This window comes from Symphalangus syndactylus, chromosome 7, assembly GCF_028878055.3.
Source record: "Symphalangus syndactylus isolate Jambi chromosome 7, NHGRI_mSymSyn1-v2.1_pri, whole genome shotgun sequence".
NCBI classification, from domain to species: Eukaryota; Metazoa; Chordata; class Mammalia; order Primates; family Hylobatidae; genus Symphalangus; species Symphalangus syndactylus.
Genome location: NC_072429.2, coordinates 63,031,982 through 63,055,087, shown reverse-complemented (window position 1 = coordinate 63,055,087; position 23,106 = coordinate 63,031,982). Strand labels below are relative to the sequence as shown.

Genomic DNA, 23,106 nt, shown 5'->3' with positions numbered 1-23,106 from the left:
TTTGCTTATGGCTCCTGGGTGGGACCTTCTTGTTATGTCCTCACATGGAAAAGGAACACTCTGGTTGCTTTGGCCACTTGTAGGGGCTCTAATCCCATTCATTTTTTCTTTTTTCCCTCTTCTGTGTTGCATTTTCTGTTTATTATTATTGTTATTATTTAAGTTCTAGGGTACATGTGCACAACGTGCAGGTTTGTTATATATGTATACATATGCCATTTTGGTGCTTTCCTGGTATTTCTAACTTAGAAACTAAACCAAAGCTCAGTGACATCTAAGTATCAGGAGAAAGCCAATCAGATGATTACTGAAAGTGATTAGGGAGTAGACCTGTGTGCATAGAGCTAAACTGAGCCCTTCTTACTGAGAGGGGAGCATCAGGAGCTGCCTTCCTTTGCAACGATGAAAGCCAAAGGTTAGAGAAGAGTCAAGCTTTGTTGTTTAGTTATTGGGTGCCTTTAGATAAATCTCAATTTCTCCACAGAAATTTCTGTAATACTAAAATGTCAAAATTTGCTGGAAAATTTTTTAAATGTTCAAAAAAAAATTGTACAAATCTAAGACGGTGGTGCTAAAACAATACTAGTTAAAAATGGACTTTATTTTATTTGGTAAGAATGTCCATATTTACAAATAACTCCATATAAATCCAGGTCTCTGAAAGCAATACAGTGTCTGAGAGGAGCTCGGTTTGAGTGTTATATGTGTATATCTTTGCATTCTTGAGTCTGTGTTTTTTCATAAATTTCGTTTTCTTTTACTGTTAAAATATAACTACTAATTAAACAAATAATTATTATTTACTAATGTGCAAGCACTATACAGTTCTTTGTATGGTGCATAAAAAATGATTAAACACTGTCCCAGTCCTCACAGAATTTACACTGCTCACATTATCTTGAAAATACGCATTTTGATATCAGACTGATTTGTGGATTTTATAGGTGTGCTTCCTGAGATCACTGGGTGATGAACAAAATTGATCATGGCCTGAGTATCAACAAGATTTTCAATGTAACAGCCTTCATCAGATAACATAATGTGTTTCTTAGAAAGGAAGTTCAAAAGGACCAATTCTGTTAGATTGCTGACCTTGATCTCCTGTGGCCAAAAATCCTGTTTCCCTATGTTTTGAAAGGAAACACGTTTGAGAAAAGCTCCCCATCCCAGATTTGGTGATTTTCCTTAAAGGCTGTTTGGAGAGACAACAATGGAATTCTGGGAGAGATCTGACATCAGCAGGTTCATCTGATCTCTCTCAGGAGAGAGAAGTGTTTGTTTACTCTGCTCAGAGTGCTATATTCCTATGCATGCGCTATTATTAGAGTCCTTTGAAGTAGAAAAGTCATATGTCATAGACCTCTTTGTAATTAAAAGCTTTAAGGCTGTTTTTCTGATATGTATGTAGAGTAGATGGAGAAGGAGAAACATCTGTTTGTTGAAAATGAATTCTGAGGACTTTGGGAGCAGAGCTTTCAAGTTTTGGTTTTCTGTACAATGTCAGATTTATTTATCCTACCTTTTCAAATGTTTTTGGAGAGATGGTACTAAAGAGAAAAACATGATTGGACCTTTGCATCTGGACCTCAAGAAATTTATAGGAAATTGAGTGTTATCCAGAAACTGTGTTGGGCCGAAGTTAATGGGAGTAATACTTGCCCTGAGTATGTACATTGTGAATATCAAATGAAATAAGTCATATGAAATAGCTTCCGGACCATAGCTATTGAAAACTGAAACGTTTCTTATTTATTTGGCTCAGCATCACTTAAAATTCAAAATTTAAGAAAATCACAATTTAAAAAAATGATATGCAATTTAATTGTTCTTACTCTATGGCAATGTAGCCTAGAGTTTTTTACATGTATATCTCATTTTTTCAGTGGCTGCATGGTATCCCCTTGTATGATAGTAAAATACATATTCTGTGCTGATAGACATTTAAATAATTTTCTGTTTTAACTATTTTTAAAAAGCCACAGTGGGTACCCAAGTTACACATACTTTTATACATTCTTAAGCATTTCTTATTGATGGTAAAATGTGTGAAAAGAGAAGAAACACACAAAAGATGACATGCTGTTGAAGATGTGGACTGATTATGTTTATATTTATTAAGGAATGAAATTTTACATGAGGCAATTAAGACAACAGAGTGTAAGAGTAAAGCCAGGCATGGTGGCTCACGCCTGTAATCCCAGCACTTTGGGAGGCCGAGGTGGGCGGATCACTTGAGGTCAGGAGTTCGAGACCAACCTGGAAACATGGTGAAACCCCATCTCTCCAAAAAATAAAAATTAGCTGGGCGTGGTGGCACGTGCCTGTAATCCCAGCTACTCAGGAGGTTGAGGCAGGAGAATCACTTGAACTCAGGAGTCAGAGGTTACAGTGAACCGAGATCGCACCATTACACTTCAGCCTAGGCGACCGAGTGAGACTTCGTCTCAAAAAACAACAAGAACAACAACAATAAATTGTAGAAAACAAGCTGTCTTGGCTCCTGCCTGCAGGAATATGCAATAGATATACTTTTCTCTATTCCTCTTGCTAACTACAGCTAAAAACTGTGGGCATTACATAAAAAGTAAATATCAGAAGACTTTAAAAGATGAGAAACTAAAAGGACTGGTTAGGGATCATGGGACCTGGGCTTTTGTGTTGCCTCAGGTATTCTAGATTGGGTATTCGAGAAACGTAATGTGGAAATGCCAAAGGATTTAGACTAAAAAAGCCCAAAGGTGAATCTGTTTCCCAAATGACCAAGAAAAGTGTACTTGCTATGGTTTAAATGATGGCATCTCCTGCAAAATTTATACTGCAACTTAATTTTCAGTTCAACAATATTAAGAGGTATGGTCTTTGGGAGGTGATTAAGTCATGAAGGCTTTTCCCTCATGAATGAGATTAGCACTCTTATCAAAGGGCTGTAGGTTGAAAGAAGTGCTCTCTTGCCCTTTCTGTCCTTTCCAGCATGTGAAGACACGGTGTTTCTCTCTTCCAGAGAATGCAGCTACAAGATGCTATCTTGGAAGGAGAGAGCAGCCCTTACCAGACACTAAATACCAATGCCTTAATCTTGGATTTCCCAGCTTCCATAACCAAAATAAATAAATATCTATTGTTTATAAATTACCTGGCCTGTGATATTTTGTTATAGCAGGACAAACAGACTAAGACACCAGTCTAATGAGACAACTTTTAGATAATATCTGCTCTATTCCATCAAAATATCACAGAAGCTGACAATCTCCCAAATTTGGCAAGAGATGTAAACCTGTAGTTTCAAGGAGCTGTGAAAACCACAAATAGGACAAACTCAAATATTTCTGTGTCAAGACACTTCATAACCAAACTTCTAAAAACCAAAGACCAAGAAAAAAGCCTTGAAAGCAGCAAGCGAGAGATTACTTGTAACAATTCAAGTGATAGTGGAGTTTTCATCAGAGACAGTGGAGGCTGAAGACAAAGTGGCACATTCTTCAAGTGCCTAAAAAGAAAAAGAACAATTAACCCAGAATTCTATATTCAGAGAAAATATCTTCCAGGAATGAAGGGAAAATCAAGATCTTCTTAGTGAGTCAGGCTGAATAGTTACTCCCCTCCAAATGCTCATGCCCTAATCCATAGAATTTGAGAGCATATCACCTTCCATGGCAAAAGGACTTTTCAGATGTGATTCGGTTCAAGATCTTGAGGTGGAGAAGTTATTCTGGACTATCTGGGTGGGTCCAATGTAATCACAGGGTCATTATAAGAGGAAGGCAGGAAGGTCAGTGTCAGAGAAAAGAAAATGATGATAGAAACAGAAGGGAGGTAGAGAGGGGAGAGAGAGTTTGTGACAGATTTGAAGATGCTACCTGTTGGCTTTGAAGAAGAAAGGGCCACAACACAAAGAATGTAGAAAAGGAAAGAAACAGATCCTCCCTAGAACCTCCAGAAGGAACTAAAACTGCTGACACCTTAACTTTAGTCCAGTGAGACTCATTTTGGACTTCTGACCTATATAATGGTAAGATAATACATTTGTCTTGTTTTAAGCTACTTAGTTTGTGGTAATTTCTTACAGTAACAACAGGAAACTAATATACTCAGATAAAGAAAAAAACTAAGAGAGGTACGTTACCAGCAGACATGCCTTAAAGAAATCGTTAAAGAGATTCTCGAAATAGAAAAGAAATTACATTTAAAAAAAGAATCTTGGAACACTGGGTATAAAGAAAGAACATGGTAAGCAAAAATAGAGGTACATGCAATAGGTTTTCCTTCTCTTGACTTTTCTAAATTATGTTTGACAGTTGAAGAAAAATACAACACCATCTAAGTGGTTCTCAATATATGCATAGGGAATATTTAAGAAAATTATATTATAAACGGAAGACAGTAAAAAATGTAACAGGAGATAAAGTTTCTGCCTTCATCTGAACTGCTAAATTGTCAACACCCATTGTGTTGTATACATGTAATGGAATACATAGAGCAACCACTTAAAAAGCTATACAAAGCAATATGCCCCAAACACATAGAGAAATCAAGTCAGAATTCTTTAAAATCTTCAAATAATACACAGGATAACAAGAAGAAGATATAAATTGAAAAATAAGCAGGAAACAGAAAATGAAATAGCATATTTCAGCCTTAACATATCAGTATTTGCAAGGAACTGTCCACAAGAAACTAATTTCAAATATAATAATAAAAGGAGGTTGAACATAAAAGGATGGTATGACATTTCATTTTATAGGTCAGCTTGGCTGGGTCAGATGGTGTCTGGATATTTGGCCAATCAATATTCTGAGTGTGTCTGTGAGGGTGTTTCTGGATGAGATTCACCTTTGAATCAGTAGACTGAGTAAAACAGATTTACTCTACCTTCGATAATGTGGGTGGGCCTTATCCAATCATTTAAAGACCCCAATAGAACAAAAATCTGAGTAAGAGGGAACGCCTTCTCCCTGACTGAGCTGGGATATTGGTCCTTCTGGCCTTTATCTTCAGGTTGAAACATTGGGTCTCAAGCCTAATGGCTTTCAGACTGGAGCTTACACCCTTAGCTCTCCTGGTTTTCAGGCCTGTAGACTTGGACTGGAAGTACATATCAGCTCTCTTGGGTCTTCAGCTTGCTAGCTGAAGATCTTTCAGGACGATGTAGAACTTCTCAGCCTCCATTATTGCAAATCTTTCTATATCTACATCTAATCTATATCTATATCTATATCTATATCTATATCTATATCTATATCTATATCTATATCTATATCTTCTATATCTATATCTAAATAGATCTATCTCCTAGATATATAGATATACCTCCTATTAGTTGTGTTTTTCTGGAGAACTCTGACTAATATAAGGGGGAAAATATTAATATATACTATGTAAACATTAATCAAAAGAAAGCAAATAATTGATAGAACACTTGATAGAAAATCAGCAAGGATACAGAAGAACTTAGTAACATTATCCTCCAGCAGAATTTAGTGGGCTTTTACAAATTATTCCACACAATAAGAGCAAAATACCCATCCTTTTTTCAACTGCCCATGGGATATTTACCAGTGTAGACTGTACTCTGGGGATAAAATAAGCTTCAATAAATTTCAAAAAATGGAAATTATTCAGAGTATATTCTCTGACTTACAAAGGTTTCAAACTAGAAATCAGTATTGGAAATATAATAGGAGAAAATCTCCAAACACTTGGAAACTGAACGAGACACTTGTAAATAATTCATAGGTCAAAGAGAAAGTTTCAAGGGAAATTTAACAAATTTATTAAACTGAATTAAAATGAAAATACAACATATAAAAATCTGTGGGACACAACTAAAGCAATACTAGGAAATAACTTTATAGCACTAAACACTTACATTAGAAAACCAGAAAAATCTCAAATCAATAATCTAAGCTCCTGTCTCAAAAACCTAGAAAAAGAAGAGTACAAACCCAAAGTAAGGAGAAGGCATGAAGCAATAAAGGTTAAATAGAAAATTAATAAAATTAAAATTGAAAACAGAAAATTAATGGAGAAAGGCAATGGAAAAAAAGTTAGTCCTTTGCAAAGATCAATAATACTGGGAAAAATCTATCATGACAAAGAGAAGACACAACTTACTAATATCAGGAATGAGACAGGAGATAGCACTGTCAACCCTGCAGACATCAACAGGGTTAACAAATCAAGGCTATGAATACCTCTGCATACGTAAATTTGACAACAAGACTGTGTGTGGTGTTGGCAGAGGGATAGACAGAATGATCAGTAGATCATTCTCAATAGAAATACACCCATCCAATTTATGACAGAGGTGCAAAAGCCATTCAATGAAGGAAAGAACATCTCTTCAATAAATGCTGCTTGTGTAATTGGTTATCCAGAAGCAAAAAAAAAAAAATGAACCTCAATTTCAACTTCATTCCTTAAACAAAATAAGCTAAAAATGAATTATGGATTTAATGTAAAATCTATGAATCAAATATGGATAAAATGTAAAGGTATAAAACTGACAAGTTAACATAAGACAACATCTTTAGGATCTAATGCTTGTGAAGAGTTCTTGGACATGATGCTGAAGGCATAATTCATAAAATAAAAATCAATAAGTTGGATTTTATTAAAGTTAAAAACCTTAGCTCTGCAAAAGACCCTGTTAAGAGGATAAGGAACAACCTACAGGCTGGGAGAAAATATTTCACACCACATATAAGATAAAGGACTCATAACTGGAATTTACAAATAAACCTCAAAACTCAACAGTAAAAAACAATCTAATTAGAAAACAGGCCACAGATCATGAGACATTTCATCAAAGATATATAGAGATGGCAAATAAGCACATGGTGTTCAGCATTACTAGCTATCAAGGATGAGATATTACTACACATCTATTAGAATGCCTAAAATTTAAAAAAATAGTGAAATTATCAAATCCTGGCAAAGGTGTATAAAAACTTGTCTCTCACACATGGCTGGTGGGAGTGAAAAATGCTACTAACGACTGGAAAATAACATGGTAGTATTGGTATTATTATTATTTTTAAATTAGACATACACTACCTCATGACCCAGCAATTCCACGGCTGGGTATCTATCCCAGAGAAATGAAAATGTGTGTTCACACAAAAACCTGTATGCAATTATTGATAGTGGTAATAGCCAAAAACTAGAATCCACCAAAATATCCCTCATTAGGTAAATGGGACTGGGTGTGATGGCTCAATCCCATAATCCCAGCACTGAGGGAGGATAAGGCAAGAGGATAGCTTGAGCCTAGTAGTTCCAGACCAGCCTGAGGGAGACCTCATCTCTAAACAAACAAACAAATGAAAGGTAAATTGTTAAACAAACTGGTGTATCCATACCACATAATAACTACCCAGGAATAAAAAGAATGAACTATTGATGCATGAATCAAGTTGGATGGATCTCAAGGGCATTACGCTGACTGTATAAAGCTAGTCTCTACAGATCACAAACTGTGTGATTGTATTTATATATCATTATGGAAATGACAAAACCATAGACATGGAAAACAGATTCATGGTTGCCAGGAGTTAGGTGTGGTGGAGTGGGGTGGAATGTGGGCGTAACTAAACGGGGTAGTGTGGTGAAAATCTCTGCATTGATGTACTTATTATGTCTCTTTATTGTGGTGGTGGTTACCCAAATCAAAATATGTAGATATGTTTCTTTGGGAACTAGGAACAGAAATGGGCTACACACTCAGAATGGCAAGGAGAATTTTTTAGGAATCTTATCTATTTTTTTCTCATCAAAGATATTAATTTGGCCAACAAATATTTATTAAATGCCAGTTACCAAAATAGCTGATGGAATACAGGGATAATTAAAATATGTTCTTTGCCTTCAAATGGCTGACAATCTAGTACATGTGTAATCTCCAGTGCAATGTGATAGACGGATATTAACAAAACTGTTGCTGGAGGGCTCAGGTGGGTCTCCTGATGCCAGTGAGACCCCACCCCTAGCTGATGTGAGAAAGAATTCAGGGACGAGCCAGAATGAAGTGCAGGGCAAGAAGCCTCCATTGCTAAGTGAAAGCACACACAGAAGAAGTGTGTGTGTGCTCGTGAGAATGACTTGTGCACGATGGAGTTTGGGTTCCTAATTTATGGGTATTTAACTAATGGGTGGAATAATTATTAGGTTCTGGAAAAGGAGGGGATTGCAGGGAGCTATCTGGTTATCATCCCCTTTCTCCCTTGTTTGGGTTTGTCTGGAAGAATCATGAACATATCACCCTGACTGAGGTTTTGGCCATTTTCTCCCTTATTTTGGGTTTTCTGTTATCTTGTGGTTTCTTTGCCTAGTTCCTGTTTTTGCTGTTGTTTGGGTTTTTCCATCCTCCTGCGACCACCCAGTGCTATTCCTATCTCAAAAACTGGCGAGAATGAGGCATTGAGGAGGTGTTGCTATTTCTGATCTGGGAGGAACGTGCAGAGCCTGCTGCTGTGAGGATGAGGAAGTGGTCTCAGTTTGGCACAAATGCTTCCATCCTCTTATCTCTTGTCCACCATCGATTTATCACGTCCCTTTCTTTGCGCACATGGTCTTGACCTCAGAATCCTTCTCAAACACATTCTAGGCAGCCAGTACCAAGCAAGCAGAGTGGCTTCGTGACATAGAAGAAAAGTTTCAGTAGAGTAATCTTAGATCGTAATAATCACTCCTTGTTCTCAAGTCTTGCTGGATTCCCAGCCTTCATGGCCTCCTTATAAGTCTCTGCCCTGCTCCAGTCTCCAAGACCAATCCTGATTTCTGCCGAAGGCATTTAGGCAACTTTAGCATAGGCTGAGCCTCAGTATCTGGTCACCTGCAGCTTTTACCTGAGATTTTACAACCAAGCTTCTTAGATCCTATTTAAAATTGAAACTCAGAATTAGATATTGCTATTAAAGAGTTAATATTTGTATCCTCCCAAATCCATATGTTGAAACCTGATCCCTAATGTGATGATATTTAGAGGTAGGGCTTTGAAAGGTGATTACATCATGAGAGTGAGGTCCTCATGAAAGGGATTAGTGCCCTTATAAAAGAGGCCCCAGGGAAATCTCTTTCCCCTTTTTGTCAGGACACAGAGAGAAGGCAAACGAAAAGACACCAGTGTATGAAGCAGGTCCCCACCAGACACTGAACCTACTAAAGCCTTGATTTTGGACTTATTTCCAGCCTCCAGAAATAAATTTCTGCTGTTTATACCCCATCCCATCTGTGGTATTCTGTTAGCAGCCTGAACAGATTAAGTCAAGTGTACTGGGCCTGGCCCCTAAATCCCTTTTTAAAAAGCTTTAAGTAAACTAGGAGTACAAGAAAATGACCTTGGAAGAAAAGAAACACATTTATCAGTTGTAGATGATATTACAATATACCTAAAAATCTAATAAATTCAACAGGACAGGCGAGGTACCTCACATCTGTAATCCCAGCACTTTGGGAGGCCGAGTCAGGCAGGTCACTTAAGCCGAGAAGTTTGAGACCAGCCTGGCCAACGTGGCAAAACCGTGTCTCTACTAAAAATACAAAAATTAGCTGGGTGTGATGACAAGTGCCTGTAGTCCCAGCTACTCGGGAGGCTGAGGCAGGAGAATCACTTGAACCCGGGAGGTGCAGATTGTTGTAAGCTGAGATCATGCCGCTGCACTCCAGCCTGGGTGACAGAGAGGGACTCTGTCTCAACAACAACAACAACAACAACAAATTTACAGACTGTTAGACTATTAAATTTTTAAAAATGGCTTTATATAAGATGGAATACAGAAATAAGTATTACTTTCTTTTACTAGCATTGAACAATTAGAAATTAAAATGGGAAAAATCACATTCAAGATATTGTCAAATTAGTTTGTAAAACATCTAAGAATAACTTAATAAGAGCACTATATATATTTTTATTAAAGGACCTAAAATAGGACTAAAACCAATGAGACATAGTAATAATTCCTCACGGGAGGAAGACTAAATAAAATACAGATGCTGTTCCTTCCCAAGTAAATTTACAAAGATAATGCAAATCTGATTAGGATCCCAGTGAATTGTTTTGGGAAATAGACAAGTTGGTTTTAAAATTTATTTGTAACAATGAAGTTAGCATTTGAAAAGAAGAATCAGAAGGAGAAATTTGCTGCCTAAGATAACACATAATTACTTAGATAAAAATGGTTGGGTAATGGTGTAGAGATAGATAAATAGATCAGTGGTACCTAGAGAATGTAGAAACAGATACATTGATATATGTGGGTTTATGTAGTGAATCTTATAATTTCATGTTGCCTGAACATCCATTTTGAACATTTAACTTTCTCTTATCAGTAGCAGAGTTAGTCTGTCTTGACACAGTTTCCAGTTTTATGCTCCCCCCACTCCCACACCCAGTTGCTCAGTGTTGTTGATCCAGCTATCTGCCTTATACAACTGCCTCCTGGTAACCCCCTCCCTATGGGACAGCTGGATACAACCTACTTGACTGGCCCTACTGACCCCCATATCCTACATGGTCTGTGCAGATGTGCTACAGTCACCACCTCTCAGTCACAGTGTGACCTGGAATTTGTGCCTGCTGCTTTGAACCCGCTAACTAAAACTCTTCTTAGGAAATCTGTTTGAATAATGTCCTGGACTCCAATAAAGGGACTGGCCCACGGATCCCTCTCTCCACACACTCCCTGACCTCTGTGTGTGTGTGTGTGTGTGTGTATGCAATGCGTGTGTGTGTGGCCTCCAGGCATGGTGTGTACCCCCTGAACCTGTAAGTCGTCAAATGTTTATTTCCATCTTATATCTCATCTAATCATTGAAGGAGTGGTCTCCATCCAAAAAAAAAGATTCTAAGTTAGAACAGTTTAATATTATGATAATGGCAGTATTTTGAAAAAACAAACAAACTTACTCTCACATTGCAGGATATAAATTATAGATGAATTAAACTTCTAAATGTAGAGAAAAAAACACTGCTAGGTTAACTATGCTGCAATAGCAAAAATATCTTAAGATCACAGTAGCTTAACATAGGAAAGTTTCTTTTTTTTCTTTTTTTTGAGACTGAGTCTCACTCTGTCACCTAGGCTGGAGTGCAGTGGCATGATCTCTGCTCACTGCAACCTCCGCCTCCTGGGTTCAAGCAATTCTTCTGCCTCAGCCTCCTGTGTAGCTGGGATTACAGGCGTGCCACCATGCTCAGCTAATTATTGTATTTTTAGTAGAGACAGGGTTTTGCCATGTTGGCCAGGCTGGTCTTGAACTCCTGACCTCCGGTGATCTGCCTGCTTCGGCCTCCCAAAGTGTTGGGATTACAGGCGTGAGCCACCACACCCAGCCAGGAAAGTTTCTTGATTACGTGAAGTCTGAAGCGAGCCTGGAGACTCTTCAAAGGAAGCTTCCTTCCATGTGGTGACTCAGGGATCAAGGCTGCTTCCATTTTGTTCCCACAAAATTTGAACCATTTGGTTTCAAGGTGTACTGCTGAAGTGGAAGAGAGATATGAAGGTTCACACAGGGGTCTTCATGATCGGGGTAAAAATGACATAGAACTGCCTATGTCACCTCTGCCAACATCTCATTGGCTAGAATGAGTCACATCCATGTAACTTGATTCTGAAAAAGGTTGGAATGTGGTAACATACATGGATATTAAGTCAGCATTAAATGTCCCAATCACAGAAGGTATAATTATCAAAAATAGATATACATTTTTATAAACTTGGGGTTGAGGAAGCTCCTTAGGATTATTTAGAAAAGAAAAAGTAATAAAGGAAAAACTAAACTAAACAATAGAAAAGCTTAAAAGAATTAAACAGCGAAGGATGCCAAAAACAAAGTTAAAAGGCAAGCAACAGATTGAGAGAATATATTTGCCACACATACAAATGACAAATGTTAAAATTTTGAATATGCAGTTTCTATAAAGAAAAAATAGGCCAGGTGTGGTGGCTTACACCTGTAATCCCAGCACTTTGGGAGGCCGAGGCAGGAAGATTGCTTGAGCTCAAGAGTTTGAGACCAGCCTGGACAACATGGTGAGACCTTTGTCTCTATAAGAAATAAAAAAAATCAGTCAGGCATGGTGATGTGTGCCTGTAGTTCCAGCTATTCAGTGGGGCAGAAGTGGGAGGATCACTGAAGCCTGAAAGGTTGACATTGCAGGGAGCTGTGATTGTGCCACTGCACTCCAGTCTGGGTGACAGAGTAAGATCCTGTCTCAAAAAAAAAAAAAAAAAAAAAAAAAATTGAAAAAGAAACCAATACAGAAAATAACAAAGCATATTAATGATTTTAAAAAATACAGATGATCAGTGACATAAGTAATATATATACGAGGCAGTCCATTGCAGTATTGTGGCAATGGCATAAAATTGAACACAATTTAATTTTCAATAGGAGTCTGACTAAATCACTTACAGTATGGCTATACGACAGAATATCACGTAGTCATTAAAAAAGAACAATGTGGATCTCTATACACTGACATGAACAAATATTCTTGATGTATAAGTGAAAAAAATGAGATGTAGATCACTATGGACAATGGTGATTGTAATTCGGGAAAAAATTAATGATATATAAATAAATATATAAATAATATAAAACAATAAAAGTATTAAAATATGACAAAATAGGGAAGGATATGGATAAAACTTTACATTGTTAATCTCTAAAAAGTAGGGAGGCATTCACTTTGTAATTCATAGAATTGTCTTTTTTTTTTTGGCTCAAACTTTTAATATAAAAAATTCACTGGTGTACAAAAATGTGAAAGTGTGACAATGACAACTATAAAATCCTGTGAATGAAAGTCCCCTCAAATGCACTCTGTAGTGCACATGCGGCCACCCACACAAACTCTGGCGTGGAAACAAAAACTAATGCAAACCGGTGCTGTCAAGAAACCCCAACACGTGTGTTCTCCATTCTACCAATCACAGGCCAATATCTACTCCAAACATCCAGTAATGAAAAGTGTGGCATCTTCCCAGGAACGGCAAGGCAGACTTCTTACTCACGATGGACCAGCACAAATAAACCCAGCAAAAAAAGCACTTCATACTTAAATTTAGGATAGTCATTCATGAGGATCGTCCCAATTCCATTATAAGGAACAAATCCCCTGGCTCTCCCCACGACTTCTTTCCTTTGGTCAAAAACTTGATATGCCCATATTGCTTTTCATGAATCTTCAAGACTCGGTGAACTATAGGAATCTTTCTTCCTTCTATCTTTAAAAGAGCAATTTCTCCCACTGGTATGGGATCTTCAGCTCGATTTGTTAGAAAGAGAAGATATCCTCTATGAAATGCAGGTTCCATGCTGCCACTGAGCAGCACTACAATTGGACTTTCACTTCCAGTTATTACCATTAACCCCTTCCAGATCATGAGTGCCGATAAGACAATCATTCCAAAATTTAGGACTTGATAATAGAGGCGCCGCTTGTTCATCCGCTGCACATCATCCAAAAAGTCTAGAAACAGCATGGCGGGGATGGCGAGCGGGACACCGGCAAGGGAGAGGGCGTGAGGACCAGTCGGTGGAACGACTGGCCTGTAATTCATGGAGTTTTCTAAGTGATAACTTTTGTCTTTTTGTGTTCTGGGCATGGTTTAAACAGAAAACCTTCAATAATATTCACTCATTCATTTATTTATCTACCCATCTATCCAACCATCCATCCATCATTCCATCCATTCATTCTATCATACCCAAGAAACATTGATTAAAAATCTATTTGTAGGCACTGTGTTTGCCATGCACATTGTGAGTAACATTTAGTTTGGCACAGCTTGGAATAAGAAGAAAAATGCCCATGTGTTTTTTCCTTTTTCTTCTAGTTGACTATTTTAAAGCCAATCAACAAAATGTAAAGAGTCTGGCCCTGGGCTTCTTGCACACACCATCTGTTTTGGCTTCCCTGGCCTCTGGCCTTTGTCTGCCCTGTAGATGACAGATTAGTCGGGGACATCCTTTATAGTAGGAAACGGAGGTCAATAAAATTTGCACCAGGCTTTTCAATTTAGTATCATCCCAGTCAGGACATCCCAAAATAAAATTTGTTTTAAAAATAGATCTAGGAGGAGAAAAAAGATTGAAAACAAACAATTAATCCTCTTATGTCACTGATTCTGTGAGAAAATCTGATTTAAAAACAAATCAGTTTCTTGTTCAGGTGCAATGATTTTGCGGGTAGAAAAAAAGCAGAACAAAAATAGTGCAAAGAGTCCAGGGTGATAAAGGATACTACAGAGCAAAACAGGAAGTTGTTTAATGGAAGGGAATAGTTGACCTCAGAGCCTGAGACATGAATAGAGAGACCTTGGATGCAGAGGTTTTTGCGTCTGTAAAGTGTTGTATCGATGCTTTATTGACCACATCTGAATTGTACACCATGGATTCTTTCTTTTTTTGCGACAGAGTCTTTCTCTGTCGCCTAGGCTGAAGTGCAACAGGGCGATCTCGGCTCAGTGCAACCTCTGCCTCCCCGGTTCAAGCGATTCTCTTACCTCAGCCTCCCGAGTAGCTGGGATTACAGGCATGTGCCACCACGCCCGGCTAATTTTGTATTTTTAGTAGAGACGGGATTTTTCCATGTTGGTCAGGCTAGTCTAGAACTCCCGACCTCAGGTGATCCACCCATCTCGGCCTCCTAAAGTGCTGGGATTACACGCTTGAGCCACCGCGCCTGGCCGGACATTGTAAATTCTTACTCTGATAATTCAAGCAAAATTTCTTGAATTAAAGAGGAGTATGAGGGAGGCTGTTGTGAGATAGGTTTAATTTTTATCTCCATTCTGATCTTACAGGGGAGGAAATGAATGCTCAAAGAGATTCTGTGATTTGTTTGAGATAGAGCCAGTAAGTAGAAGAACCCATCTCAAACCAGGGGTACCAACCCCAGACACTGGCAGAACACTTTCTTTATGTAAGACCTCAAAAGCTTACTGGTTGGTGTCTGTTGACTTGTTTTTCTCTGTTATCTTGCCTGTCTGCAGTGACAAATTCAGTGCAGCTCTAACTCATGTGGACAGGGAGGAAATGATTCTAGGATTGAGGACTTAAGGGTGTTTGGAAGAGAAGAGAATTGTTTTGCTTTGCTTTGTTTTGTTTTGTTAGTTGTTGTTTTCCTCAGACACGACCTTGTCAACACTTTCAAATATGTAGGCTGTTTGCTGTTTCCTTTATGTTGGTCCCTGAGAAGGATCTGCCCTTCTACCCTGTTTCCCTGGGGGGTGTGGACAGAGCCTTTGTCTTTGGGGAAGGGGGTCGTCTTGGGAAAAGGGGAACAGGGCATCCTGAGGACCTGCCCCGTGTAAGGAGAGAAAGCCGAACAGATGGCAGCTGCCACGCAGAGGGCACTTTGTAGGAACTCTGGCTGGAGCAGGCTTCCTGTACTGCAGTGCCAAATCCTTCCCTTCCAAGGCAATGCAGAGGAGCCTGATGATGTGGCTTGGGGCCAGTGGGCTTGTGGCCAAAGAGCACTAAATCAAAGCAAAGAAGAGGTGACACCTTAAAAGCAAACGATATTTCATGTTTGTTTGTTTTGGAAGGCAGAGAGAAATAAGTTGTAATTGCAAAAGAGTAGAAGATATAAAACAACATGGCTGTAAAATATTTTAATGTTATTTGTTTGTAAAAGGCTTTTCTTTAATGAATGTGTTTTATTCTTATTAAGCAACTTTCCCAACATTTCTCTCAATGAGGATGGTGAGTTTGTAAATTCTGGTTTTACCTGAAAACCGGTGACCTGGTGTTAGGGAGACTCTTATCCCTTTAAAATAAACATAATGCACTAGTTTGTAATCTCTGCAGGTATATTAAAATGTTTTTAGTGATAAACATTTCTAGCTTTAAAACTTCTATCTCTTATCGGAATTCAATATCTATGTCTTTAATGAACTCTTTCAACTGGACATTCAAACATGGAAAATGTTTCTAGATTCTCATCTCCCATAATCAGCTGAGAATGGCTGTGAATTCCCAGAGGAAGACCTGCAGAAGTCAGGGCTGAGCTTCTGGAGGCAATATTATGAGAGCATAGATCTTGGGGTACGTTTCCTCAGAACCCAGGGGACTCCTAGGCACTCACTCATTTATCATGATCATACCTTTAATCTTTTTTACTTATGTTTCAGGAATATAAGAAAATGTATGTTTTAAAAGCATGAACACTCATACTTTCTGAGTATAATGCCTGACTAAGAAATAAGGCATTATACCTTATTAATAAGGAGAAAATGCCAAGCTACCAAAGCATACATTGGAAAGAAATATGATCGAGTAGAAATAATGCTAGCTTTATTGTTCCTTTACATTTATTAGTAACCTTTAATGAGCTTCTGTTTGTGTCAGGAACTGAAGTTGCAGAGATGAAACTCTGAAATTACAAGTGCTCACCACCACGCCCAGCTAATTTTTGTATCTTTAGTAGAGACAAGGTTTCGCCATGTTGGCCAGGCTGTTCTCGAACTCCTGACCTCACGTGATCCACTCGCCTCGGCCTTCCAAAGTGCTGAGATTACAGGCGTAATGTAGATGATGAAAGATACCCTTTCCTGACTCAGAAGTGATGAGAGACTTGTAAGACACACACACACACACACACACACACACACACACACACACACACCCCCTATGCTATACTTCAGGAAGTGCTGTGGCAGACAGAAGCTCTGGGAACTAAGAGATCAGGAGTAAAGGGAATCTAACCCAAAGTGGGAGCAGGGTTAAGCCAGGCAACTCTGGAAGGAAGGGTGCAGCAGGCAGGAGGAACAGCATCTGCTAAACTCTGGGGTGGGGCAGAGCACTTGCACACAGGAAGCTGCCATGAATATGATTGGCTGGTGTAGGCTGTGCTGTTGGTGGTGGAGAGGAATTGTGGGGGGCCTGGGTACCCACACCAAAGAGCTGGGGCTTTCAGCAGGGTACCCAAAAGTTCACATCTGTTTACTCAGAGACTAAGGTGGAGATTTTTGCCTGGAGGGGTCTGAGGAGCACGTTAGAAGATATGCAAACCTGTTGAAATTGTGTGCAATATGTTAGGAATACGTGAGGGTGGGTAGGTGTGTGTGATGTGTGCATTTTCCCCTGGGAAGGTTTGCTTATGTTCTTCCATCTTAAAATCTGTCATAACTCTCAGAAAGGGTGAGAAGCTCAACTAGGACAGAAGAGAATGATCAGATTGGAAGGTTATTGCAATACTTCAGATGACTAATAATGAAGCCTTGGGCCAATAAAATTGTCCTCGGGATGGATGGGCCAGGACAATTTCAGAGAGAATAAAGATATGGTGCTGACAGGATGTGTTATCTGATTAGATCTGCAGGGGGAAGGGGAGAGGGAGGAAGCTGCCTAGTGCAAGGCCTCTTGAACTGTAACCTGCCCCTGAGCTACCTGGGGCTCCTGTTGGAGTGTAGATTCTGACTAGAAGGCCTGGGGAGGACCCAGAGATTCCACATGGCTAACAAGTTCTCTGGTGATGTACATGCCATGCCATTGGTGCTGAGTAGCATTTTATGTCACAAAGGTGGAGGTAGCATACTCTAGGTCCAATTCTCAACCTTGGCTCTCGACGCTTTGTTTCTTTAATGATTATGGGGCTTGGCATTGTGAGCATGGTAGGTGGTTGGACAGCATCACTGACCTCTGTCCATGAGATGACAGTAGCACTCCTGGGGAGTGCTGAGGAGACAAACAACAAAAAACTTCTCCAGGTATTACCAAATATGCAGGGGTGGGAGTGGGGGTGAGGCACTGATCTAGAGGCTAACCACTCTGGCTTCACGTTAAAATCATCTGGGGAGCTTTAGGAGCTATCAGTGCCTGGCCTCGCCCAGACTGATTATATTCTAATCTCTGCTTGGGGGTTGGGGAGGGTGTCCACCCAGCTTTCGGGAAGTGCAGTGTGCAGCCATCTCCGTGGTTGATGGGGCAGCCTGGCTGATAAAACCCAGGACTACACCTGAACGCAGGAAGAGGAGCAGTGTGGGCGGGTAGGTGGCCTGAGGAGGGAAGATAAGACTTCAGATTTACATGTTGATATGACGGAAATGCCTGGGGCTCATTTAGATGGAGATACTCACTTTGATTTTCTTGATTACTGACAAGCTCTGTGGCCTTGTGTCTATGAAATATATTTTCAGGTTTGTATTTTACCTTCAATTCTGATAGTATCTACTCTATGAATAGAGTAGATTGACGAAAAGGTAAAATAAATGAATGGATGTGAAAGAAAGTAATAGCTGTCTTACACTGCTGCACACACACGTGCTAGAGGGTTCTTCAGAATTTTATTTGAAAAATCATATTTTGAAAATTTTGGAAAACACAGAACAATATTTTCTAATATCAGGGCAAGAAGTGATTTCTAGAAAAAAGAAAAACAAACAAAAAGCACAAATCATAATTGATACATTCAAGTAAATTAAAAAGCACCATCAGGAAAGTTAAAAGACAAAGACTGAATGAAGATATTTGCATAGCATATGATTGACAAAGCTTTAGCATAAATAATATGCAATAAACTCCTAAAAATCAGTTACAGAAAGTTGAACAACCCAAGAAAAAATAGACAAATGATATCAATAAGAAAGCTACAGAAGAGGAAACAGAAATAGCCAATATACATAATACTACAAGATGTTCAACCTCCACAGTGATCTGGCAAATGGCAGCTGGAGCTGTTTCTTACTTACCAGATAGGCAAAAATTTACAAGTCTGATACAATGAAATGTTGCTGCAATGGCAAGGAAGAGGAAACTTATGCTGCTGGTAGGGTTACAAATTAGTACTATGATTTTGTGAGCAATTTGGCAGTATTAAAAGTTAAAATGCCTAATAACCTGTGACACTGTAATTCCATTTGAAGGTAAGTTGTTTACGTGCAGAGATGATTGCTGCAGCATTATTTCCAAAAGTGAAAAATTGTAAATGCCCTAAAGGTCTATCAGTAAGAGAATGGCTAAATAAATTGCATTCCTTTTAACATAATGGAATTTATGTATTTTTATGAATATAAATAAATTAGAGCTTTAGGTATTAACATAGATAAATATCAAAGGTGACATTGAAAAAAATGGTAAGTTACAGAAGCTGTAATTAGTGTATCCTGTTTATTTAAAATGTAAAAAATACAAAACAAGACTATATTTTATTTACATTGGCATACATTCTTACTTTAAAAAGAATCAAGTGCATGCACGGGAATGTTGAAAACCAAATTCAGGATATTGGTTCTTTGTAGGGGAGAGAGAAATGAGATTGGGGAGAGTAACACAGGGTGGAGAAGTTGAATAGTTTGCCCTGGTGTCAATAGCTTAGAGAACAGGAGAGCCTGGATTATACCTCAGCCTCCGGCCCCAGAACCTGAACTCTTATGCTCTGTGGTTCATCCTGAATTTAAACTCTATCTCCATATTGAAAAAAGTTTCCTGGATGAGCTGTTGTGCTCAATCTGCTTATGATAATTTAATTGGATAAATTATTGGTTATTGATAAATAATCTTAAATTTTGTGATTTAATCTTAAAATATTTCTAGCACAGCATTTCAGTACTAGCAAGTATCATAGTATAATTGTGTGACTACCTGTATTACATTTTTTAAACCTACATTTGATGTATAATAATTGACTAAAATAAAATTCCTCATCATTGAAATTCGAAGATTCAGTACAATGATTAATTTTTTATAAATCAGCTTTCTATTCCTTTTTAAATCAGTTTTCTACTCTCAAAAGTTCTAAATTTTCTACTAAAAAATTCTAGTTTAATAAGATTTTGTGAACTTTATGAAAACATCTCTTTATATTGAGAAGGAAGGAGTCCATAAATCTTGAGTTTGAGCCCATGGTATGGTTGTTTGGCTCCTAGAAGTGTCTGAAATAGGACCCAACATGTACACGGAGCTTTCCTAACTTAAAAGTTCCTTCATGTACATGCTCACTCTTTGTCTTCTAGCTCAGATTGCTGTAACCAAGTCCCATGGACCCAGTGACTTACAAACAGGAATTTATTTCTCATAGTTCTGGAGGCTGGAAGTCCACAATCAGGATGCCAGCATGGTTGAGTTCTGGTGAGGGCCTCTTCCAAGTTGCAGAGTGCTGACTTCCTGTGTATCCTCACGTAGCAGAAGGACAGCCAGCAATCTCTTTGGCTTCTTTTCATAGGGGCACTAATCTCAGTCACGAGGGTCCCAGCCTCATGACTTTATCACCTCCCACAGGTCCCACCTCCAAACATCATCACATTGGGATTACAGTTTCAGCATATGGATTTTGGGGGGGACACAGACATTCAGTCCTTGTACCCTTGAACCCAAGGATTCTGTGGGGTGGGTAGATGCTATATGTTACACTCATCAATTTGCAATTGATACCAAAGAGCAGTAGTTTAAGTGATTTGCTCTGAGACCCAGTAACCCTGTGGGGATTGGAGCCAGAACTGCAATGTAAAGCCCTTGGTGTTATCACTTGTGTTTGGTCCACTTGGACCTGCTGATTATCATGCACAGAACCATTGCTCACTGATTTGACCCCTTTCTCTCCACTGGAGCAGCTCTCCAGACCACCATGGCCTTCCCTGCACTTCCTCCTTCTGTCCAGAGCAGCAACAACTCTTGGCTCAGTTCATCACTTCCCCCTTGAAATGCTCTCTGGCTTCTGGGACCTCCTCTCTTGCTCTTTCTCAGTCACTTTGCAATCTCCACACTTCTAAATATTGGAGGTCTCGGGACTATGTCTTTGAAGTTCTCTTGTATCCACATGCATTTGTTATTTTTTAAAATTTAAAGTATCATAAAGACATACATAAATCAACAGAGAAGTAAACTCTAGGAAAGACCTTGGCTTTTGATCTATGTACCTGACCAGAACAGTTATTGGCTGCTTTTTTTACACTTTGGATGATGCTAATACCGGAAGTGTCAGTATAAGAGCTAGGCTTACACAGCAAAGGCTTCAGAAAACCATTTCCCCCCATCCTCAAGTTATGAGGCAGATTAGGAGCTAGAAGGATAATGGACAGTGTTCATAGCACTGAGAATTTAGCAATTTTACTGGCAAATTAAGAGGAGGAGAGAAGGTGAGTATTAAATGTGGCCATTTCAAAATCCTTGGGATACTGTGTTAACCCTCAAGAGAAGCAGCAGATAAGGAACCAGAAATACTTTTGGCACTGAGAGGCTGGGGACACATAGCCAACAAAACAGATCAAGTTGGAAGAGATATGATGAAGTAGTGAAAGAAATTTATTGTATATCAGTTGATGATATGTGCTAAGAAAAAGAAATAATTCGTGGGATAGAGAGTGATAGTGTGAAAGTGCTATTTTTTACATAACACTCAGGGAAGTGCTAAAGATAATATTTGACTAAAGGCTTGATTGAAAAGAGGTCAAGCTAGCTTTGGAGTTTCTAGTAGGCAGTTTGAGACGCACAACGATTGGTAAGGGGTGGGATGTGAGCTGGCGTCCAGATTCAGGACTTCTTGGCACATAGCAGGTATTGAAAACCATGGGGCAAGATGAGGTCATCTAGTCAATGTTTAGTGGCCATGAAAAGAGCAAGGCCCCCAAGAGATGTGGGACATCTCAAAGGAAGTGTACCAAAGCTGACTGGGATGGAGGGTCTAAGCAGGGAGGTGGATAACGCAGGTGGGGCGATATGGTTTGGCTGTGTCCCCACCCAAATCTCATCTTGAGTTGTAATTCCCACAATTCCCACATGTCGTAGGAGGAACTGGTGGGAGGTAATTGAATCATGGGGGTGGGTCTTTCCTGTGCTGATCTTGTGATAGTGAATAAGTCTCATGAGATCTGATAGTTTTATAAAGGGGAGTTTCTCTGCACAAGCTGTCTCTCTTGCCTGCTGTCATGTAAGAAGTCCCTTTGCCCTTCCTTCATCTTCTGCCGTGTTTGTGAGACCCGCCCAGCCATGTGGAACTGTGAGTCAATTAAACCTCTTTTACTTCCCAGTCTCAGGTATGTCTTTAGTTTCCACTGTGTGAAAACAGATGAATACATAGGGTGTCATGGAATGCAAAATAAAAGTCTTTCAAGAAAGGGGGTGGGTGTTAGTATGTCTTTGCTGCTATGAAGTCAAGTAAAGAAAGGATTGTGAAGTAGCTATTATGGTAGATCCTCTTCAAAGATGGCCGCACCAATTCCTTCTTCTCCATATGATACACATGCGTATGGGGTGATAGCTGAAGCTGGATCTAGAGGAAAAAGGGATTTTTTTCTTTTTAAAGATGGGAAATTCTAGAGCATATTTGAAACAAGACAGAAGGAGAAATAGATGATGTAGATTGTAAATGGAATTCTGAAGTGAAAAAGCATAAGGCCTTTGATAGGACATTTCATTGCTAGCAGTAGAATGGAGTGCACAGTATGGGAAAAGAAGCAAGTGGATTGTTCTTTGGTGGATGGAAGATGAAGGGCCTCCTAGTGGTAGTTCCTAGTTTCTTCGAAAGGCAATGTTAACATCTGATGGGGCCGGGGGTGTGAATTTTTATGACAGGTTTGAGCCAAGAGGAACAAACAAAAGGGAGAAAAAAAACCCTCTGCCCCTCCTATTTTGTTTTCATTATATGAGCTGCCCAGGTTCATAAACTATTAGTGACTATTTTTATCTTAAGCACAAAATATTAGAATTTAAGTCAGAATTCAATTTTTTCTTACAATTTCACTAAACTAGGTTTTAAAGTTTACTTCTCTGTTCATAAGACCCATTGATCTTCAAACTTTATGTTCAATATAAACGTGTAAATGTAATTTACTAAGAAATTATTAAATGGAAATACTTATCATTTATGTTTAGTATTTAGAATCTGTCTTTACCACTCTCTTCTAGGAAGAAAAGTGAAAACTATCTTGATAGGTTTTAGAATGAGATTTTCATGAGAGCCAATGCAATGTCCATGCTTGTTTATGACATATTTGAAGTGCTTAAAGTAAATACCCATGGATTATCAGGATTTTAAAAAGTCATATGTGTTGTCAAACTCTCTAATGCACAATATTGGAGTGCCACCACTAAGTCAGCTAAAATATGCTAAAGGTAATTAAATATGTCTTAGAGTTGTTTTTTCCCTTTTGGGGGGTTTGAGTT

At 38.9% G+C, this 23,106-nt stretch overlaps 1 pseudogene; it reads right to left on the bottom strand.

The window, feature by feature from the left end:
- Positions 1-12,799: 12,799 nt before the first annotated feature.
- Positions 12,800-13,511, bottom strand: LOC129485806 (signal peptidase complex catalytic subunit SEC11A-like; annotated as a pseudogene).
- Between the last annotated feature and the right edge of the window lie 9,595 nt (positions 13,512-23,106).